At 37.0% G+C, this 16,312-nt stretch overlaps 1 protein-coding gene across 1 annotated transcript in view; it reads right to left on the reverse strand.

Moving 5' to 3' along the window:
• The window catches only part of PTPN13 (protein tyrosine phosphatase non-receptor type 13), a 203,483-nt gene that overhangs the window by 127,109 nt on the left and 60,062 nt on the right, over positions 1 to 16,312 (reverse strand). The window lies entirely within an intron of this gene.

The following is a 16,312-nucleotide window of genomic DNA, read 5'->3' on the forward strand; positions in this document are numbered from 1 at the left end:
GCATCAATATATATTTGTCTGAATTCAGATTTTTGTCTTGTTTGCATTTGTTCATTATTTCACTAGAATTTCAGGCAACTTCTATACTACCAAAGGTGATCATTGGGGTCTCTGACATTTTTTGTTTTAATGTTTGCCTGTATGGGTTCCTAACAGCACATGTTTAAAAGTATTAAAATAAAAAATAAAACTACACACACACACACACACACACACACACAAACATTCCTTAGATTTCAGCAGGCCTGCTCACAAAAGTAAAGGTATACATTAGGCTCAACAAAATAGACTTAGAGGGAATTTTATTTTGTCCTCCCACTGCAAAAGGAAGTTAATATACATTTTAAGGTAACCGCTGCGTGAACTGGATTATGGACTCAAGAAACTGCTATAGGAGAGTCACAAAAGGCCTGTGACTACCACTGCCACTATTATTCAATCTGAATAGGCTGTACTGATAGCTCTCAAAGCCAAATCACAAGAAATTGACAAAAGTCTATGGTACAATTTGTTAAACACACTACAATATCTGTACTTTCCTGAAACCAACTTTTATTAGAACAGAATCATTCACCCTTTCTGACTTTTTAACTTCTACTTATGGTCAAGATTCTAATCAGAATTTGACTTATGTTAATAAAAAGTAAACTATTAAAATTCATTCCTTTTTTGAAGACTGAAAAGACAATTTTATGTTCTCCTGCATTTTTTATGAATCTGAAACATGGCTTTAGTAACTGTGTCAAGGAAGAAATGTTTGAATGTATCCTTTCGTCAGTCAGCGTGTCTTATGTTACACTGAAGCTGAGTTACAGACCAGTGGTCCTTAGAGTCCCACCCAATCACACATCAGGCAGCTAAAAACATGGCCCACAATTCTTATGCTAAAATGTGTTTTAATGAATCATCACAGCTGGTAAGCCTAGGTATATTGTCTTTCAGAGCCACTTTACACATTTTCTGTTAAAAGCTTCTTCCTGGGTATTTCATGCACAAATATTACACAGTCCAGCTAAAGAGAACTCAAACAGGGCAGAACAATATTTTCTTTGCCAAACGATGCTATCCAAAATACTGGTATTTCCCATGTCACAGATATTATAAAACAGTCTACAATCAATTCCTTTCAAATTAGCAATAAAAGGGAACAAACATTAGGAGACCAATAAGGAAGGCCACCCACTAATACGTGGTATGAGATGATGATGGCCTGGAACCGCACAGTAGTAGTAGGGGTGGTGAGAACCTGTTGGAACTCGAATGTATTTTAGAGGTAGTGACAACAGAATTTCCTGACATACTGGATGTGAAGCACGAGAATGAGAAGAATCAGGATGACTCGAAGATTTTGGTCTCAGTAATGGAAAGGATGGAGTGTTTTCAACTGACTTAGAGCACAGGTAGCAGAGGTAGGGGTTGGGAGATGTTGGTAGGAATCAGAACTTTACTTTGGGACCTACTAAGTTTAAGATATCTGTTAGAGGGCGCCTGGGTGGCTCAGTTGGTTAAGTGACTGCCTTCGGCTCAGGTCATGATCCTGGAGTCCCGGGATCGAGTCCCGCATCGGGCTCCCTGCTCAGCGGGGAATCTGCTTCTCCCTCTGACCCTCCCCCATCTCATGCTCTCTCTCTCAAATAAATAAATAAAACTTTTAAAAAAAAAAGGTATCTGTTAGATATTCAAATGGGGGGATCAGTAGGCAGCTGGATTTGGAATTTGGGGGAAAGGTCTGAACTGGAGATATTTAAAGTCTTGTGACTGGATGAGCTCACCAAAAAATGAGTTGAGATAGAAAAGAAATCAAGGGCAAGGACCGTACCCTGGGGTACTCCAACATTAAGACTGACTGCTCCTTGTCAGTCTTTTTTTCCAGGTTGTTCTTCCCTTGGGCATCTGTGCAAGCATGGTGTTATAATCTCTCTCTCATACTTCTTTCACTCATCACTGCTATCTCCACCCCATATTTTAAATGATTCTTTTTATTAGCCTTTCTATGCAGTTCCCCAGTATCTAATCCTAAATCTAAGAGAGGAGGCTGGGGTTCTAACTCTCATCCCTAATTCCTGTCAGTCTTATTTGGGGATAGAATTATGATTTTTTTGTATACTTGTTGCCACCTGAAATTATAAATAATTGGAAATCACAGCTAACTGAGAGACATAAACACCACTCAGAAATCTAAAGGCTATGTCCTGTCTTGTCATATTGGGTGCTAGTGTCCACTTAGACCAGAAAGGAGCTTGCTACACTTCTCATTCGAGGCCACAGACTAACCCTACCCCAGCCTTGACAGAGTAGCACAGAACAGAAACTGCTGAAGGTGAAAGTAATCCATGCTTGCTTAGCACTACAATATTAAGAGATTTATTCACCAGCACAACCAAGGTCAGCAAAACTACTGTTCCTCTGGCAAGAACATTATCTTTCGCACTGTACTTTATACAACAGGTTAGTGTTTGTTTGTCTTTCCTGAATCTCTAAAGTATACCACAATTATAAACACTATTCATACTTAAACATAACCTTCCCAACCTTACAAGTCATTGGCTCAGAGAGCCCAAAGTACTACTGGGGAGATAAAATGTATTTATAAAATAAATATGAGAGAGAAAGCATAAGGTATCTAAGAGAGAAAAAAGAACACAAAAGGAAGTTTAGAGGACAGCATAATTACTTCAACTACAATGAAGAAAGAATTAATTTCCTTTTTTATATGTGGCCCTTTAATATGAGTAAGATTTGACCATCATTACGAGGGAGATTCCAAAGAAAAGAAACAGGCAAAGCAAAGACATGTGGTCAGGAAATTATTAAGTTTGTACAAAGAACAGCAAGAACTTTGGGCAGAGAAATGGCAGAGAGCAGTGAGAAACAGAATTACCAAGGTGGGTCATATTTTCGCTTGTTAGAAAACACACACACATAAAGAAATGACAGATATTTTCATTGTTTTCAAATGTGACTTTTAAAGCTAAAGCAGCTGCAACAACAAACTACATTGCTGTCAAATACCCAAAACACACACATATGACATTTAAGTATTAGATTCTTTAGAGAACAGTCAAACCACAAAATATATTTTTCAATAATTGTAAAGGGTTATGCAAACCTACAAGTGAGGAAATTTAGAGTAGTGGCTCCAATCAGTGTAATTCACTGTCCTTGTCTAACCACAGGAAGGAATTTAAAGCAAATGCATTCAAAATCCTTCAAAGAATGCTAACAAAAGAATTTTTAAAAACGGAATTCCAGAAGCTTGTAATTTGATGTTCTATAATGTTTTACTTGTGTGATGATTATCCTCAAGAATGCTATTATTATGAAACAGTAAATCAGATGTGAACTGATTCCAGTAGTCAAATGATTCTATTTATAGACTTTTACCAACATTCCACAGAAAAAGTTGCTTAAACAGAATTTCAAGTGGCTAGAGGCAAAATTAGAAATAAGCAAAAATCTGATATGCAAAGAAACATCTTACTCAGAGCTTCTTTCCGATGTTCCCTTAAACTAAGTCCCATATCCATGCTTTTATTAAAATTTACTTTTTAAAAAATTATTTATTTGAGAGAGAGAGTGCACCTGAGAGCAAGTGCCAGTGAGGGGTGGGGCAGAGGGGGAGGTACAGAGAGAGGGAGAATCTCAAGCAGACTCCAAGCTGTGCGCGGAGCCTGACAGGGGACTCGATCTCACAACCCTGAGATCATGACCTGAGCCAAAATCAAGAGTCGGATGCTTAACCGTTTGAGCCACCCAGGCACCCCACCACACTTGTTTTTCCCCCCTGAGGGACTTTATTTTCTATTGTCTCCTTCATTTTATTTTTTAGCCTTCCAATTATGGTATAAAAATTAGGAAAATGATCATAACCGGTAACAAACATGGTAAGAGAACTAAACAAAATATCAGGAAATCATCTAAAGACTTAGAACAACGATATCATTTTGGCCTGAAAAATCCCTTTGCCTATTTAGGTACCTATACAGAAATTGTAGTCCTCTTATTCCATATGTTCTATTAGAGTGCTTGTCAAAAATCAATGCAGAGTCCACTGTTCCAAACTCCAAAAAGTTTGATGAAGTCACTCTATAATATACAATTCTCTGAAAAATTCAGTTCGTATGTATATACAAACATATACAGTGCTAAATAAATCATCTGGTATAACAATGCACAAACAAAAAAATAATTGGTTCAGAATATTTGAACATTTTCTTGATTAGCAAAACTTTGTGTAATAATTAGTAAATTAGTAATTAGTAAAAATATTGTGTACATAATTAGAATTAAGACATCTATATAATACGCATTGATAATATTCGTCTCTTCAAAGTCATTAATGTTCACATCATATATTTTTTCTTGATACAACCAATTGTTCAATAGCACTTAAACTCCAACAAGCCTTTGATCCTAGAATTTGTATTCTTGTGTAGTAGGTTTCAGACCTTGCTGATCATCCAAATCTCTAAACTCAACCAGAAGATTTGGAAAGACATCAGACAACTGTCAGCTTCATTTCATTCCTTTTAGTATCTTAATTTAGTATGTAGTCTTATTTAATTAAGAGACGAAGTATATGGGGTGCCTGGGTGGCTTAGTCGGTTAAGAGTACAACTCTTGAGTTTCGCTCAGGTCATGATCTCAGGACCGAGGGATCGAGCCCCTGCTCAGCAGGGAGTCTGCTTGAAATTCTCACCCTGCGCATTCTCTCTCTCTCTCAAATAAATAAATCTTTAAAAATTAAAAGAGAGAGAGAGAGAGAGAGAGAGAGGAAGTATAGTATAATGGTTAGGAGTTCAGACTGAAGCCAGAATCCCTAGGTTAATATCCCAGGTTTGACTTTTATAGCTTACACTGTGATCTTAAATAAGTTACCGAGCCTCTCTTTGCCTCAACTTCCTCATCTGAATAGGTAAGGTTGTTGTGAGGATTCATGGAAAAAGCCCTTGGAACTATTCCTGGCACACAGTAGGTACAATACAAAAGTAGTAGCTATTATGCTCACTTTGGCAGCACATAGACAACAGTGGTAGCTATTATTATTTAATAAGTCTTTTCTCTGAAGATACCACATGTAGACAGTACATCTAGGAAAACTCACTAAGTTCATCCTCAATCACCTACTTAGCTTCCCCTCCCCTCCATGGAAGATAAGGAGCATACCATATATAACAGGTACCATAAATTTCAGAAGAATAGATCAAATTAGATTTTTAGGAATTTTTTGGCACCTCTTACCTAGAAGCATAGTAGAAATACAGATGACTTAAGGTACAAAGTATCCTAAAATATTATTTTTTTCTTAAATTCCTTGGAAGAATGTACCTTCAATAAGTGTTCTATTTATTATATGGTATTTCTAGTTAGCATCAATACCAAATTTAGAAAGACTAGTTTAAAATTTTATAATCAATCCAGTTTGTACTTACTAACTACTCATGTGAAATTGGTGTTTTACTGTACCCAGTGATTAACTTTAGGTAGAACATGAATTATTAGATGAAAATGTTTATTTGGAATGTATACATATCGACTATGGTATCAGCATACAGTTTCAGAAATTTTTATTTGTAATAGAAGTTATAGCATGCTGATAAAATTAAATTATGCAGACATGCCCTCCAAATTGATGTATTTTATGAGCTTTTCTTGACTACAACAGGAGAGAAAAGGCATTTTTATTTCTTCATGACGACATTAACTCACACAAGTACACACATTCTTTTTCTTTTTTGCTTTTAAACACTAAACACATGCAAGCCACCTATCCAAACCACAACCACTGGAATCTTAGTATGGCATCTGATTATTTAGGCTTCTAGTAGTTTTGTTTTGTTATTTACTTGCAAGATTCTTGAGATAATTCCAAACCGAGCCTCTTGTTAACAAAACACCAATGAGATCTGAGTTAACAAAAGTGGTATATAGGCAATCTATATTAGTAAAACTAAACTGGTTATGATTATTAAAAGCAACAGGGCTTATACGGCTAGAACAGTATGGATATAGAAGGAAGCAGGTCCCTAAGAATTTGCTCTCTACTGCAGCAAACTTTCCTGGCCACCTGATCCAAACAGCATGAAAGAAATAGCAGCAGTTCCTTTCACGTCTTCTTTCATTCTTTTCTTTTTTTTTTTTTTTAATTTTTATTAACATATAATGTATTACTTGTTTCAGGGGTACAGGTCTGTGATTCATTAGTCTTACACAATTCACAGTGCTCACCATAGTACTTACCCTCCCCAATGTCTATCACCCAGCCACCCCATCCCTCCCATCCCCCTCCACTCCAGCAACCCTCAGTTTGTTCCCTGAGATTAAGAGTCTCCTGTGGTTTGTCTCTCTAGTTTCGTCTTGTTTCATTTTTCCCTCCATTCCCCTATGATCTTCTGTCTTCTTTCTCAAATTCCTCATCTCAGTGAGATCATATGATACATGTCTTTTTCTGATTGACTTATTTCGCTTAGCATAATACACTCTAGTTCCATCCACGTCGTTGCAAACGGCAAAATTTCATTTTTTTTGATGGCTGCATAGTCTTCTTTCATTCTTACCATATTCTGAGGAAGCTGCCTACTTTATTCTTTTCATATATTAAGTTCCTCCTCTTTCATTTTCCTTTGGTGTTCACTTTTTCCACCAACCTTCTTTGCACTCATCAATAAAAACTGCACACTCAAAAATTATATGCCAAAATACGGAACAAAATGCTTTTGTAACTCTGTTTTCACACATTTCTTCTAGAATGGAAATGTTTTAAGGATATTAACTATGAATTTCTTAAAGACCAGGTACAAGGCCATTACAATAATGTAATCGCAATACTTGAAAAAAAATGAATTTGTTTACAATTCCAACTCCATACCACAGGTTCACAATCTTTTAAAGGCGTCCTTCTGCCCTGCTCTGCTATGACAATAATTTGTCAATTTACATTTTGCCGGTCACAAAAAAAGGTTATTTTGGAGCTTCATTATGAAGAAAAACAAAAGTTTTCTTTCAACACCAGGAACTTTAAATTATTCACTGAGAGATTACTCTTATCTTTATTCTATTCTACAATCTTTATTACTTTCAGTTATTTTTTCCAAGTATGAGTCAAAGGAAGCGTCAGCTTTGTTAATCGGAATATTGAAACAAACTTTAAATTTACAAAGTATTGGCCTTAGGTGGGTTGGGGTAATTAAGAAAGCACACAAGACTCCTGTCTCCTGAGTCATAGGATTTTGGTGTGAATTCTGGAGACAGGGTACAGGATTCTACACAGTATTTTCTAAAAACTTCCTGGGGATTCAGATATCCATACCAGTTGAGCTGACACACATATAAGAATTACTGCCCTTAAGAGGGTCAGTAAAATGGTATCACAGCTCAATTGAGTTGCTTCTTTTTTTTTAAAGATTTTATTTATTTATTTGACAGAGAGAGACACAGTGAGAGAGGGAACACAAGCAGGGCGAGTAGAAGAGGGAGAAGCAGGCTTCCTGCAGAGCAGGGAGCCCGATGTGGGGCTCGATCCCAGGACCCTGGGATCATGACCTGAGCCGAAGGCAGACGCTTAACGACTGAGCCACCCAGGCGCCCCTCAATTGAGTTGCTTCTTGACCTTGTAATTGCTCCATTTCCATGTCACTTAAAGGACAGTAAGAACATCATGAGATGGAGAGTATGTGTGACTTTATATTCTCCCCTAATGCTTGAATTTTTTTTTCAGTTTATTAAGCCACAAATGAGGCATTTTTGAAGATATACAGAAAACCAGAAAGTGTTACAAGTAACTCTTTTATCCATAATAAAGTCATTTTCTATGAGAAAGGCAGAATGACTGTCAGAAATAACTTTAGACTAGAAGTGAGACCTGAATAGTTCTTCTCTATAAGGAAGAAGCTGAATAAATGGCACCAAAATGAAGTGAAGATCCCACTGTGCATTTAGAAATAAATGCCTTATTCACCTAATCAAATTATCTTCATTAGTTTTTTTTTTCTTTCTTGTTCCCAAAGTAAAGCAAACTACAGATGAACTTCCTATGCATTTTGTTTCTTCTTTGACCCTTTCTATAAATCCAGGGAATATCTATGTTGTATCTCTTCAGGCCTTGCAGCAAGCACCTCTGATCTCCTACCTTGTCTGATATATGCATGTGACCTTACACATACAACTTGTACCTAGAAAAGACACTGGGACTAACAACAAATTTTATTTCCTGAAGGAGGGTCCAAACGTAGGGAGGAAAACTATTTCTGCTGCAGACTTCTAAAAGACAAATTTGCTTGAAAGTGGTTTCTTTCTTAAAATATGCCAATCATATCTTTTTTTTTTTTTAACATTTTATTTATTTGACAGAGAAAGACACAGCGAGGGAGAGGGAACACAAGCAGAAGGAGTGGGAGAGGGAGAAGCAGGCTTCCCGCTGAGCAGGGAGCCCGACGCGGGGCTTGATCCCAGGATCCTGGGATCACGACCTGAGCCGAAGGCAGTCGCCTAACCAACTGAGCCACCCAGGCGCCCCTCGCCAATCATATCTTATTTAACCATCCCATTCAAGTAGTTGTGAAAAATGTTCATCTTGAACGGTAAAGCCTATTTCAAAACTTGATTATATTTTGGAACCCAGTGCCAAACTTCTTAAAGCACTGGCATTTCTATTGCCACCCAGCAACTTCCTGACAGCCTCTGTAGATCACATAGGGGCTGCATTACGTTTTGTCAGACAAATTAAACTATAACTGATGTAATCCACAACAGAAATAAATTTTAAATTAAAGGCCATTTATGAAACAGCAGGTTTTATTTTTTCTCCCTCCAACACAATTTCAAGTTTCTAAGAAACATCTTCTTCCACTCCTGCTATCTGAATAAAATGGGGAAAAAAGATTACAAATTTTCAAGAATGAACTCAGCAACTTCTCTTTACGTTTGAGGACCTTTTAAAATTATTCTTTATGGGGCACCTGGGTGGCTCAGTCATTAGGCGTCTGCCTTCGGCTCAGGTCATGATCCAGGCCTGCATCGGGTTCCCTGCTCAGTGGGAAGCCTGCTTCTCCCTTTCCCACTCCCCCAGCTTGTGTTCCCTCTCTCGCTGTCTGTCAAATAAATAAATAAAGTCTTTTAAAAAAAAAATTATTCTTTACTTACAATGACTGAAAAACCAAAAATATTAAGGGTGACTGGCATTTATTTCATGTTTCGAGAATTGAATGAAAAAGTCAATTAAGATTAGTTTATATTTTCAATTTCTAGAAAAAGGAAACATAGTTTGCCAGAGAGAAACTCACTTTAATTATGATGACATGATTCTACATAACCATGATCTGAAGCTATTTATGAAAAATATTTTTGTGATTACTAATGCTATTCTCTGCTGCTCTTCAGATATCCCCTCCCTATTTACATTTTCAAGAATTTTTCCTTCTAAAGAGAAATGGGAGAGGCCTGTTTGAATGGTAAACAATTCCACTGTCCAAAAAGAAATATCAGGACACATTTCTTGTAAAAATGTTAAACATGACTGAAACACATCACTGAAAAAGGTAAAAATCTTAACTGGTTACTACATGATACAATGCATAAAGCCCCTTTTTAATTTTTATATTTGAGAAAAGAAATAGAGAAGTAATCATAAAATGCTTTCTTTAAAAAGCTTAGTTACATAATGTGGATAAATCTCAGAATGTTGAGTAAAAGAAGTCAGACACAAAAGAGTTTACATTGTATGATTCTATTTATATGATGTTTAAAATCAGGCAAAATTTATCTATGTAACAGGTCATAATAATGATTACGCTTAGTAGTCAAGAATTAACTAGAAAAAGAAATAAACCCACATGTATATGGCCAATTAATATACAACAAAGGAGACAAGAATATAACAATAGGGGAAAGACAGTGTTTTCAACAGTGTTGGGAAAACTGGACAGCTACATATGTGCAGAAGAATGAAGGTGGACCACCTTCTCACACCATACACAAAAATAAACTCAAAATGGATTAAAGACCTAAGTGTGAGACCTGAAACCGTAAAAATCCTAGAAGAGAACACGGGGAATAATTTCTTTGACATAAGCTGTAGCAACATTTTTCTAGGTATGTAACCTCAGGCAAGGGAAACAATAAACAAAAATAAACTACTGGGACTGCATCAGTATAAAAAGCTTCTGGGGTGCCTGGGTGGCTCAGTCGGTTAAATGTCTGTCTTCAACTCAAGTCATGATCCTGGAGTCCCGGGACCAAGCCCTGCATCCGCTGGGCTCCCTGCTCCTCCCTCTGACCCTTCCCGCTCTTTGCTCTCTCTCTCTGACCCTCTCTCAAATTAATAAATAAAATCTTAAAAAATTAAAAAATAAAAAAAATAAAAAGTTTTTGCACAGCGAAGGAAACCAGCAACAACAAAAAAAGGCAACCTTCTGAATAGAAGATATTTGCAAATGATATAACCAATCACAGGTTAATATCCAAAATATAAAACAAGTTACAAAACTCAACACCAAAAAACCAAACAATCTGATTAAAAAATGGACAGAGATGAGATGCCTGGGTGGTTAAGTGTCTGCCTTTGGCTCAGGTCATGATCCTAGCATCCTGGGATAGAGTCCTACCTCAGGCTCCTTGCTCAGCTAGGAGCCTGCTTTGCCCTCTACCTGCCTCTCCCCCTGCTTGTGCTCTTTCTCTCTGACAAATAAATAAGTAAAATCTTTAAAAATAAAAAAAATAAAAAATAAAAGTAAGAAATGGACAGAGGACCTGAAAAGACATTTTACCAAAGACATACAGATGGCCAACAGACACATGAAAAGATGTTCAACATCACTAATCATCAGGGAAAAGCAAACCAAAACTACAACCAGATATCATCTTACACCTGTCAGAACAGCTAAAACCAAAAAGACAAGAAGTAACAAGTGTTGGTGAAGATGTGGAGAAAAGGGAAAACTGCATTATTGGTACGAATGTAAATTGGTGCTGCCACTGTGAAAAACAGTATGGAGGTTCCTCAAAAAATTAAAAATAGAAATATTATATGATCCAGTATTCCACTACTGGATATTTACCCAAAGATAACAAAAATACTAATTCAAAAAAGATATATGCAGCTCTGTTTATTGCAGCATTATTTATAATAGCCAACATATGGAAGTAACCTAGGTGTCCATTGATAGACAAATGGATAAGGAAGATGTGGTGTACACACACACACACACACACACACACACACACACACAGGAATATTATACAGCCACAAAAAAGGATGAGATCTTGCCATGTGTGATAACATGAATAGACCTAGAGGGTATTATGCTAAGTAAGTCAGGATGAGAAAGACAGATACCATATGATTTTACTCATGTGTGGAATCTGAAAAACAAGTGAATAAATAATCAAAAAGCAGAATCAGAGCTATGAATACAGAGAACAAACCAATGGCTGCCAGAGGGGAGTGGGTGGAGGCTAGGCAAAACGAGTGAAGGGAAGTGAGAGATACAGGCTTCCAATTATGGAATGAATAAGTCATGGAAATAAAAGGCACAGTGTAGGTAATATAGTTAATAATACTGTAGGGGCATCTGCGTGGCTCAGTTGGTTAGATGTGGAACTCTTGGTTTCGGCTCAGGTCATGATCTTAGGGTTGTGAGATCGAGCCCCATGTTGGGCTCTATGCTGGGCATGGAGCCTGCTTGAGATTCTCTCTCTATCCTTCACCTTGTGCCCCTCCCCCCACTCACGTGCTCTTTTTCTCTTACCCCCAAATTAATAATATTGTAAGAGCATTGTATGGCAACAGATGATAGCTACATTTGTGCTGAGCATAGCATAACATACACAGAAGTTGAATCACTATGTTGTATATCTGGAACTATGTAACACTGTGTCTCAGCCATAATCAAAGAAGAAGAAGAGGAGGAGAAGGAGGAGGCAGGGGAAGGGGAGGAGGAGGAGGAGAAAGAAGAAGGAGAATTGAAAGGAAGGAGCATGAGGGAGACTTCCCAGGTGTTGGAAAGGTTCTTATCTTGATCTGGGTGGTAGTTATACGGGTGTGTACTTTCATAAAAGTCATCAGGCTGTAAAATTAACAATAATGCTCTTTATTAAGTAGATAAAGGGGAATAAGAAGTACAAACTTCCAGTTATTTTTTAAAAAAAGAGTAACACTTGTTACTATATACATTATACCTCAGTATTTTTAAAAAATCCTTAACTATGAAATTCAAACAATATATAGTGAGTAAAATTCTTTTTATCAGCCTAGGATGAGGCTAGAAAGCATGACCTGTAGCAACTTTCCTGTTTAAATATATGACTCTTGGGACACCTGGGTGGCTCAGTCAGTTTAGTGTCTGCCTTCGGCTCAGGTCATGACCCAGGGTCCTGGTATTGAGCTCCATGTCAGGCTCCCTGCTCAGCGGGGAGCCTGCTTCTCCCTCTCCCTCTGTTTGTGCTCTATAGCATGTTCTCTCTCTCTGTCAAATAAATTTTTAAAAAAATGTATGACTCTTTAAATTTATAAAATGGTCTTTTTGTCACATCTTGAGCCAAAAAAATTTCAAATCAAAACAGTGTATTGGACTGTGTATTTATGAGGGAGGTGCGGTTTACTAGAAGTGCTTCATACACTTGTTAAACAACTGACATTATTCATTTTAAGAATGCTAGATATTAATTTCATGTTTTATAGTTTGTTTCCAGGGAGAAAATGGGCTAATGTTGTCTGGTTCAAACACATTTAACTTGAAGGACCTGTTCATTGTGGCTTTATAAAGACAGGGCAAGCTGTAGCTTGTCAAAGACAACTGATACACCCTGTTAATCAAGAAAATTATGACTGTAGATAATTAGGAATGTAATATAAAGAGACTAGTTAGGATTTGGTCTTTTAAAAGCACCATAGACTATACAAAGATTTACTCAAAAGCTTTTAATCCATAAAAACTTTCTATATTTCCTATAAAGGCTCATAAAACAAACAAACCAAGAAATCAGTTTGAAATTCAGTGCTTTGTCACTCTTCTCATGGATGAGTTATTTATTCTCCTTTGGTTCTACCAGATTGGAAGTTCTACAGTTCTCTCTTTTTTTTTCTGATTATCCTTACAAAGTTTAAGGATATTTGACTAGGCAAGCTCTAAAGTCAATAAACCTACCATTCTCGTAAGTCAAACCCTTTAACTGTTTTAACTCCTATCACCTACCCTAGTCTAAATGCTATTAACTTTATTTATTTATTTATTTATTTTTAAGATTTCATTTATTTATCTGAGAGAGAGAGAATGAGAGACAGAGAGCACAAGAGGGAAGAGGGCAGAGGGGGAAGCAGACCCCCCGCCGAGCAGGGAGCCCGATGTGGGACTCGATCCCGGGACTCCAGGATCATGACCTGAGCCGAAGGCAGTCGCCCAACCAACTGAGCCACCCAGGCGCCCCAATGCTATTAACTTTAAATCTGACATCATTATTATTGATGTTTTAATATAGCCAATGCTTATTTAGATTTACCATCAAGTTAACTAATTATTCTGCTTATCATCTTTTTTAAGCCTTCTTCCTTCTGGGTTAAATTTCTTTCTTCTGGAAATACATCTTTTAGTAGTTTCCTCAATGATGTTTTATTGATGGTAAATATTTACTTTTTACATGAAAATGGTTTTGTTTTGACAGTTTAAGTTTGACAGTTTAAGAGGACATTAACTTCTATCTGCACATTCTGGTACAGTAGCCATTAGCCACATATGGCTTTTAAGAACCGAAAATGTGACTAACATAACTGAGAAACTGAATTTCACATATATTTTAAATTTTAAAATGAAGGGGCACTTAGGTGGCTCAGATGGTTAAGTGACTCTTGATCTCAGCTCAGGTCTTGATCTTAGGGTCATGAATTCAAGCCCTGCGCTGGACTCCATGCTAGTCGTGGAGCCTACTTAAAAAAATAAACAAATTTAAAAATTAGTATTTAATCAGTTATTAGGAAACTTTTTACAGTATGCTTGGAACAACTTGAGTATGTAAACATACTTTTTCATCAATACCTTTTATAAAACCTAAATATTTTTGATGAAATTTAGAGTGAATCGAGATGGGCTGTGAATATAAAATAGATTTTAAATTAGTATAAAAAAGTGTACATCTGGGCACCTGGATGGCTGTCGTTAAGCATCTGCCTTCAGCTCAGGTCATGGTTCCAGGGTCCTGGGATCGAGTCCCACGTCGGGCTCCCTGCTCCGCGGGAAGCCTGCTTCTCCCTCCCCCATTCCCCCTGCTTGTGTTCCCTCTCTTGCTGTGTCTTTCTCTGTCAAATAAATAAAATCTTAAAAAAAAGTGTACATCTTATTAATACTTTTTTATATTGACAATATATTAGAATATTTTAATATATTGGATTAAATGAAATATTAAAATTAATCTCATCTATTTTTTAACCTTTTTAAGCATGGCTCCTAGATAATTTTAAATTATATCTATGGTGCATATTATATTTCCATTAGACAGTGTTGTTCTAGGTCATTCTTCAGTAATTTTTCTTCTTTTATTATTTTTAAAATAATTACAACATATTCTCACAGCAGTTTGAAGGTAATATTTTACCAAATTCTGATTCTATTGTTGCTGTTATGAAGTCCACAATTAGCCTAATTGTTTTTTCACTGTAACTAATCCATCTTTCCTACTCTGATAGCTTTAAAAATCTTCTCTTTATCTACTGTGTTCTGTATGTCCAAGCACATGAATCTAGGTTTGGTTATATTTTTGTTTCTTTTGACCGTGACTTAAACTTCTAGAATATGAAGATCTATGTATTTAATCAATTCTGAAAAATTCTCTACTATCGTATTTTCATTTATTGTTCTCTTTCTCATTCTCTCTAGTTTTCTTTTTTGGAACTCATTTGAGGGGTACGTTGGACCTTCTCATTCAATCTTCCATGAACCTTAACTCCCTTACATTTTTAATATCCAAGTGAACTCCTCAGTTCTATTGTACAGTTTACTAATTTTCTTGTTAAAAAGAAAAGAGAATCTGTATAAACTGCTATTAAAGATCTCCTATGAGGTTATAAGCCTAGTACCTATATATTTAATTTCTGGATATTTAATTTTTTTTTTTTTTAATCCTGCTTGTGTTAATTTGCTAAGGTTACCACTACACATAATCAGAGCCAGAGTTAACTTCAACAATAGAATTTTCTCACACTTCTGGAATCTAGAAACCTAAGAGCATGGTGCCAGTAGGCCTGGTTTCTGTTAAGGCCTCTCTCTTTGCTTGTCCGTGGCCATCTTCTTGTGTCCTCACATAGTCTTTGCTCTGTGTTCGTCTGTCCTAATTTCTTGTTAGTAAAATATCAGTCATATTGGATTCGAGCCCACTCAAATAACCTCATTTTAACTTAATTAACTCTTTAAAGGGCGCCTGGGTGGCTCAGTTGGTTAAGCGACTGCCTTCGGCTCAGGTCATGATCCTGGAGTCTGGGGATCGAGTCCCGCATCGGGCTCCCTGCTCGGCAGGGAGCCTGCTTCTCCCTCTGACCCTCCTCCCTCTCATGCTCTCTGTCTCTCATTCTCTGTCTCTCAAATAAATAAATAAAATCTTAAAAAAAAAAAAAAAATTAACTCTTTAAAGACCCTACCTCCAAATACAGTCGTATCATGAGGTATCAGGAGTTAGGATTTCAATACAGGACTCTTGAGAGAACAAAATACAGCCCATAACACTGCCTGTTTTTAAAATTTTCAGTGTCTTGGGCGCCTGGCTTCGACTCAGGTCATGATCCTGGAGTCCCGGGATCGAGTCCTGCATCGGGCTCCCTGCTTGGTGGGGAGTCTGCTTCTCCCTCTCACCCTCCTCCCTCTCATGCTCTCTTTCTCTTCATTCTCTCTCTCTCAAATAAATAAATAAAAATCTTAAAAATATATACATATAAATAAATAAAATTTTCAGTGTCTTGAACTCCCTCCCTATATTTCTAATCACTTTAATATATTAAACTTTATACACTAATTTAGATATACTTATTAGATGATTCTAAGAATTTGATGATATTAATTTTTAAAGGTGGGGAATCTACTTCTGCTATTTGACCAATAAAGAGAAAAATAAACCAAGACAGTCTGGGTCAGCATTTGATTGGAAAATATTTTCTTTTGAAAACACAGAGTTTGGGGGCACCTGGGTGACTCGGTTGAGCATCTGCCTTCAGCTTGGGTCGTGATCTTGAGGTCTTGGGGTCAGGCCCCACATCGGGCTCCCTGCTTAGCAGGGAGTCTGCTTTTCCGTCTGCCCCCTCCCCCTGCTTGTGCTCTTGCTCTCTCTCTCAAAT

The sequence above is a fragment of the Leptonychotes weddellii genome, chromosome 2, assembly GCF_054177405.1.
Source record: "Leptonychotes weddellii isolate Sample4059 chromosome 2, ASM5417740v2, whole genome shotgun sequence".
NCBI classification, from domain to species: domain Eukaryota; kingdom Metazoa; phylum Chordata; class Mammalia; order Carnivora; family Phocidae; genus Leptonychotes; species Leptonychotes weddellii.